The following is an 8244-nucleotide window of genomic DNA, read 5'->3' as shown; positions in this document are numbered from 1 at the left end:
TACATAGTGATTCAATCACACATATATGTGTTCTAAAGCTATAAACAAAAATTCACAGTGATTCCATCAGTCAGATATGTGTTCTAAGGTTGTCAAAAAAAATTATAGTGATTCAATCATGCATATATATGTTTTAATGCTCTCAAAAAAAATTTGTAGTGAGTCTGTCACGCATATATGTGTTCTAAGGCTATCAAAAAAATATTCATAGTGATTCAATCATGCATATATGAGTTCTAAGTCAGCAAAAAAAATTCAAATTGATTTAATCATGCATATATTTGTTCTAAGGATGTAAAAAAAAAATTGTAGTGATTCAATCATGCATATATGTGTTTTATGGCTGACAAAAAAATTTGTATTGATTCAATCATTCATATATGTGACTTCAATCTTGCACATATCTGTTTTTTGGTTGTCAAAAAAATTTCATAGTGATTCAGTCATTCATATATGTGTTCTAAGGCAGTCAAAAAAATTTCACGGTTACTCAATCATGCATATATGTGTTCTAACTCTGTCAAAAAAATTCCATCATGATTCAATCATGCATATATGTGTTCTAAGGCTGTCATAAAAAATTTAGAGTGACTCAATCTTATATATATGTGCTCTACGGCTGTAATTAAAAATTCAGAGTGATTTATAGTGATTTAATGATGCATATGTGTTATAAGGCTATAAAAAATTTTTTATAGTGATTAAATAATGGTTATATGTGTTCTAAGACTGTTAAAAAAATTTCATTGTGATTCAGTTATGCATATATGTGTTCAAAAGTTATCAAAAAAATTCCATAGTGATTCAATCATGCATATATATGTTCTACGTCTATTGAAAAAAATTGCATTGATTCAATCATGCGTATATGTGTTCTAAGGCTATCAAAAAAATCTCATGGTGATTCAATCTTGCATATATGTGTTCTATTATTGTCAAAAAAAATTTATAGTGATTAAATCATTCATACATGTCTTCTAAGATTGTCACAAAAATTTCATAGAGATTCAATCATGCATAAATGTGTTATAAGGCTGTCAAAAAAAATCCATAGTGATTCCATCATGCATAAATGTGTTATAAGAATGTCAAAAAAATGTCATAGTGATTCAGTCATGCATATATGGGTTCTAAGCCTGTCAAAAAAAAATCATACTGATTAAATCATGCATATATGTGTTCTGAGGCTGTCAAAAAAATTTCATAGTGATTTAATCATGCACATATGTGTTCTAAGGCTGTCAAATTTGTTTTAAATTGATTCATTCAGGCATATATATGTTCTTAGGTCGTTAAAAAAAATTTATAGTGATTCATTCATTCAATTATGCATATACGTGTGATAAGCCTGTCAAAAATTTCATAGTGATTCAATCATGATATATGTGTTCTAAGTCTGTGAAAAAAATTCACAGTAGTTAAATCATGCGTATATATGTTTTGACTCTATCAAAAAAATTTCATAGTCATTCAATCATGCATGTGTGTGTTTAAAGGCTGTCCAAAAAATTTTGTAGTGATTCAATCATGCATATATGTGTTTTAAGGCTGTCAAAAGAACCTCATAGTGATTCAATCATGCATATATGTGTTGTAAGGCTGTCAAAAAATTTCACAGTGATTCAATCATGCATATATGTGTTCTAAGGCTATCAAAAAATTTCATAGTGATTCAATCATCCATATATGTGTTCTAAGGCTATCCGAAAAATTCATAGTGATTCAATCATGCATATTTGAGTTCTAATGCTCTCAAAAATTTTCATAGTGATTGAATAATGTAGACATGTGTTCTAAGTCTGTCAAAAAATATTCATAGTGATTCAATCATGCGTATAAATGTCCTAAGGCTGCAAAAAAAATTAAAAATTTTTCAATCATGCATATAATTGTTATAAGGATCTCAAAAAAAATTATAGTGATGCAATCATGCATATATGTTTTCTAACGTTGTAAAAAAAAATTTGTATTGATTCAATCATGCATATATGTGTTATGAGGCAGTCAAAAAAATCTCATAGTGATTCAATCATGCATATATGTGTTTTATGGTTGTCAAAAAAATGTCATAGTGATTCAATGATTCATATATGTATATATGTGTTCTAAGGCTGTCAAAAAAATTCCATCATGATTCAATCGTGCATATATGTGTTCTAAGGTTGTAAAAAAAAGTTTAGAGTGATTTAATCTTATATATATGTATTCTAAGGCTGTAAAAAAAAATCACATTGATTCAATTGGGCATATATATTTTTTAAGGCTATTAAAAAATTTCTTAGTGATTCAATCATGCATATATGTGTTCTAAGTCTGTATAAAAAAATCATAGTAATTAAATAATGCATATATGTGTTCTAACTCTATCAAAAAAACTTCATGGTAATTAAATCAAGCTTATATGTGTTATAAGGCTTTTAAAAAAAAATTATAGTGATTCAATCATGCATATATGTGTTCTAAGGCTGTCCAAAAAAATTTGTAGTGATTGAATCATGCATATATGTGTTTTAAGGTTGTCAAAAAAAAATTATTGTAATTCAATCATGCATATATGTGTTCTAAGGCTGTCAAAAAAATCTCATAGTGATTCAATCATGCATATATGTGTTCTAAGGCTGTCAAAAATTTTTCATAGTGATTCAATCATGCATAAGTGTGTTCTAAGGCTGTCAAAATAATTTCATAGTGGAATCATGCATATATGTGTTCTAAGGCTGTCAAAAAAAATTCATAGTGATTCAATCAGGCATATATGTGTTCTAAGGCATTAAAAAAAATTTTAGTGACTCAATCATGCTTATATGTGTTGTATGGTTGTCAAAATATTTTCCTAGTGATTCAATAATGCATATATGTGTTCTGAGGCTAGAAAAAAAAATTATAGTGATTCATTCATGCATATATGTGTTGTAAGGCTGTCAATTTTTTTTTGAATAGATTAAATCTTGCATATATGTGTTCTAAGACTGTCAAACAATATCCATAGTGATTCAATCATGCACATATGTGTTATATGGTTGTCAAATTTTTTTTATAGTGATTCAATCATTCATATATGTGTTCTAAGGCTGTGAAAAAAATTCTATAGTGATTCAATCATGCATATATGTGTTCTAAGGCTATCAAAAAAAATTCATAGTGATTCAATCATGCATATATGTGTTCTATGGCTGTAAAAAAATATTCATATTCGTTCAATCTTGCATATGTGTGTTCTAAGGCTCTAAAAAAAAATTCATAGTGATTTAATCGTGCATATATGTGTTCTAAGGCCATCAAATAAATTTCATAGTGATTCAATCATTTATATATATGTTCTAAGGCTGTCAAAAAAATACCACAGTGCTTCAATCATGTAGATATGCATTCTAAGATTGTCAAAAAAAATTTATAGTGATTCAATCATGCATATATGTGTTCTAATGCTTTCAAAAAAAATTCTAGTGATTCAATCACGTACATATGTGTTCTACAGCTGTCAAAATAAATTAATAGTGATTCAATCACACATATATGTGTTCTAAGGCTGTCAAAAAAAATTCATAGTGATTCAATCATGTATATATATTTTCTAAGGCTATCAAAAAAATTTCATAGTGATTCAATCATGCATATATGTGTTCTAAGGCTATCAAAAAATTTTCATAGTGATTCAATCACGCATAAGTGTGTTCTAAGGCTGTCAAAACAATTTCATAGTGATTCAATCATGCATATATGTGTTCTAAGGCTATCAAAAAAAATTCATAGTGATTCAATCATGCATATATGTGTTCTAAGGCAGTAAAAAAAATTCCATAGTGATTCTATCATGCATACGAGTGTTCTAAGCCTGTCAAAAAAGTTTCATATTGATTAAATAATGCTCATATTTGTTCTAAGGGTGTCAAAAAAGTTTCAGAGTGATTTAATCATTTATATATGAGTTGTAAGGATGTCAAAAAAAATTTATATTGATTCAATTCTGCATATATGTGTTCTAATGCTCTGAAAAAAGTTTTGTAGAGATTCAATCATGCATATATGTGTTCTAAGGCTGTCAAAAAAATTTCATGGTGATTCAATCATGTAGATATTTATTCTAAGGTTGTCAAAAAATATTTAGAGTGATTCAATCATGTATATATGTGTACTAATGCTCATAAAAAAATTTCTAGTGATTCAATCACGCATATATGTGTTCTAAGGGTGTCAAAAAAATTTCAAAGTGATTCAATCATGCATATATGTGTTCTAAGGCTGCAAAAAATTTTCATAGAGACTCAATCAAGGATATATGTGTTCCAAGGCGGTCAAAAAAATTTCATAGTGATTCAATCATGTATATTCTAAACCTGCAAAAAAAAATCATATTGATTAAATCGTGTTCATATGTGTTCTAATGGTGTCAAAAAAAGTCATATTGATTCAATCTAGCATATATGTGTCCTAAGCTTGTCAAAAAAAAATTATAGTGATTCAATCATGCATATATGTGTACTAAGGCTCTCAAAAAAAATTTCTAGTGATTCAATCACGCATATATGTGTTCTAAGGCGGTCAAAAAAAGTTTATAGTGATTCAATCATGCATATATGTGTTAAATCTTGCATTTTTTTCGAATAGATTAAATCTTGCATATATTTGTTCTAAGGCAGTCAAACAATATCCATAGTGAATCAATCATGCACATATGTGTTATATGGTTGTCAAAAAATTTTTATAGTGATTCAATCATTCATAAATGTGTTCTAAGGCTGTGAAAAAAATTCTATAGTGATTCAATCATGCATATGTGTGTTCTAGGGCTCTAAAAAAAAAATCATAGTGATTCAATCGTGCATATATGTGTTCTAAGGCCATCAAAAAAATTTCATAGTGATTCAATCATTTATATATATGTTCTAAGGCTGCCAAAAAATGCCATAGTGCTTCAATCATGTAGATATGCGTTCTAAGATTGTCAAAAAAAATTTATAGTGATTCAATCATGCATATATGTGTTCTAATGCTCTAAAAAAAAATTCTAGTGATTCAATCACGTATATATGTGTTTTACAGCTGCCAAAATAAATTAATAGTGATTCAATCACGCATATATGTGTTCTAAGGCTGTCAAAAAAATTTCATAGCGATTCAATCTTGCATATATATTTTCTAAGGCTATCAAAAAAATTTCATAGTGATTCAATCATGCATATATGTGTTCTAAGGCTATCAAAAAATTTTCATAGTGATTCAATCACGCATAAGTGTGTTCTAAGGCTGTCAAAACAAGTTCATAGTGATTCAATCATGCATATATGTGTTCTAAGGCTATAAAAAAAAAATCATAGTGACTCAATGTTGCATATATGTGTTCTAAGGCAGTAAAAAAAATTCCATAGTTATTCCATCATGCATATGAGTGTTCTAAGCCTGTCAAAAAAGTTTCATATTGATTAAATCATGCTCATATGTGTTCTAAGGGTGTCAAAAAAGTTTCAGAGTGTTTTAATCATTTATATATGAGTTGTAAGGATGTCAAAAAAAAATTTATATTGATTCAATCCTGCATATATGTGCTCTAATGCTCTGAAAAAAAATTTGTGGAGATTCAATCATGCATATATGTGTTCTAAGGCTGTCAAAAAAATGTCATGGTGATTCAATCATGTAGATATTTGTTCTAAGGTTGTCAAAAAAACTTTAGAGTGATTCAATCATGTATATATGTGTACTAATGCTCATAAAAAAAATTCTAGTGATTCAATCACGCATATATGTGTTCTAAGGGTGTCAAAAAAAATTCAAAGTGATTCAATCATGCATATATGTGTTCTAAGGCTGCAAAAAAATTTCATAGTGACTCAATCAAGGATATATGTGTTCCAAGGCGGCCAAAAAAATTTCATAGTGATTCAATCATGTATATATGTGTTCTAAGCCTGCAAAAAAAAATCATATTGATTAAATCGTGTTCATATGTGTTCTAATGGTGTCAAAAAAAATCATATTGATTCAATCATGCATATATGTGTCCTAAGCTTGTCAAAAAAAAATTATAGTGATTCAATCATGCATATATGTGTACTAAGGCTCTCAAAAAAAATTCTAGTGATTCAATCACGCATATATGTGTTCTAAGGCGGTCAAAAAAAGTTTATAGTGATTCAATCATGCATATATGTGTTCTAAGGCTGCAAAAATATTTCATAGTGATTCAATCATGCATATATGTGTTCCAAGGCTATCAAAAAAAATCATAGTTAATCAATCATGCATATATGTGTTCCAAGGCTGTAAAAAAAAATTCATAGTTATTCAATGATGAATTTATGTGTTCTAAGGCTGTCGAAAAAAATTCATATTGATCAAATCATGCTCATATGTGTTCTAAGGGTGTCAAAAAAATTTCATATTGATTCAATCATGCTTATATGTGTTCTAAGGCTGTCAAAAAAATTTCATAGTGATTCAATCATGCATATATTTGTTCTAAGGCTGCAAAAAAAATTCGTAGTGATTCATTCGATCATGCATATATGTGTTCTAAGGCTCTAAAAAAAAATTGTAGTGATTCAATTATGCAGATATATGTTCTAAGGTTGACAAAAAATTTTTATAGTGGTGCAATCATGCATATATGTGTTCTACAGTTCTCAAATTTTTTCTATAGAATTCAATCAGGCATATAAGTGTTCTAATGCTCTAAAAAAAAATTCATAGTGATTCAATCTTGCGTATATCTGTTCTAAGGCTGTAAAAAAAAATCATAGTGATTCAGTCATGCAAATATGTGTTCTAAGGCTGCAAAAAAATTTCATAGTGATTCAATCATTCATATATGTGTTCCAAGGCTGTCAAAAAATTTTCTTAGAGATTCAATAATGCATATATGTGTTCTAAGGCTGTCAAAAAAAAATCATAGTGACTAGATCATGCTTATATGTTCCCTAGGTCTATCAAAAAAAATTCATAGTGATTCAATCATGCATATATGTTCTAGGGCTGCCAAAAAATTTTTGTTGTGATTCAATCATGCATACATGTGTTCTAAGGTTGTCAAAGAAATTTTGTGTTGATTCAATCATGCATATATGAGTTCTAAGGCTGTCAAAAAAATCTCATAGAGATTCAACCTTGCATATATGTGTTCTATGGTTGTCAAAAAAAATTATAGTGAATGAATCATGCACATATGTGTTCTAAGGCTCTAAAAAAAAAATCGTAGTGATTCAATTATTCATATATGTGTTCTAAGGCTGTGAAAAAAAAATCATAGTGACTCAATCAATCAGATATGTGTTCTAAGATTGTCAAAAAAATTTATAGTGATTAAATCATGCATATCTGTGTTCTAAGGCTGTAAAAAAAAATTTGCATTGATTCAATCAAGCATATATGTGTTCTAAGGCTGTCAAAAAAATCTCATAGTAATTCAATCATGCATATATGTGTTGTAAATCTGTCAAAAAAATTTCATAGTAATTAAATCATGCATATATGTGTTCTACGTCAGTAAAAAAAATTGCATAGTGATTACATCATGCTTATATGTGTTCTAAGGCCGTCAAAAAAAATTTCGATTGACTCAATCATGCATATATGTGTTCTAAAGCTGTCAAATTTTTTTTACAGTGATTCAATCATGCATATATGTGTTCTAAGGATATAAAAGAAAATTGTATTGATTCAATCATGCATATATGTGTTTTAAGGTTGTCAAAAAATTCCTATAGTGATTCAATCATGCGTATATGTGTTCTATGTTTGTAAAAAAAAATCATAGTGATTCAATAATTCATATATGTGTTTTTTGGCTGTCAAAAAAATTTCATAGTGATTCAATCATGCATCTATGTGTTCTAAGGCTGTCAAAAAAATTTGTATTGATTCAATCATGCATATATGCATTCTAAGGCTGTCAAAAAAATCTCATAGTGATTCAATCATGCATATATGTGTTCTATGGTTGTCAAAAAAATTTCACAGTGATTCAATCATTCTTATATGTGTTCTAAGGCTGTCAAAAAAAGATTATAGTGATTCAGTCATGCATATATGTGTTCTAAGGCTGTCAAAAAAATTCCATAGTGATTCAATCATGCATATATGTGTTTTAAGGCTGTCAAAAAAAATCATAGTGATTCAATCATGCATATATATGTTCTAATGTTGTCAAAAAAAATTCATGGTTATTCCATCATGCATATATGTTGTGAACACCCCAAATTTTTTAAAATCTTTTAAATATTCCCTTTTTACCCCTGATTTCATTTT

Source organism: Nuphar pumila, chromosome 1, assembly GCF_984573655.1.
Source record: "Nuphar pumila chromosome 1, dmNupPumi1.hap1.1, whole genome shotgun sequence".
Taxonomy (NCBI): Eukaryota; Viridiplantae; Streptophyta; class Magnoliopsida; order Nymphaeales; family Nymphaeaceae; genus Nuphar; species Nuphar pumila.
Note: the sequence above shows the minus strand (reverse complement) of the source record.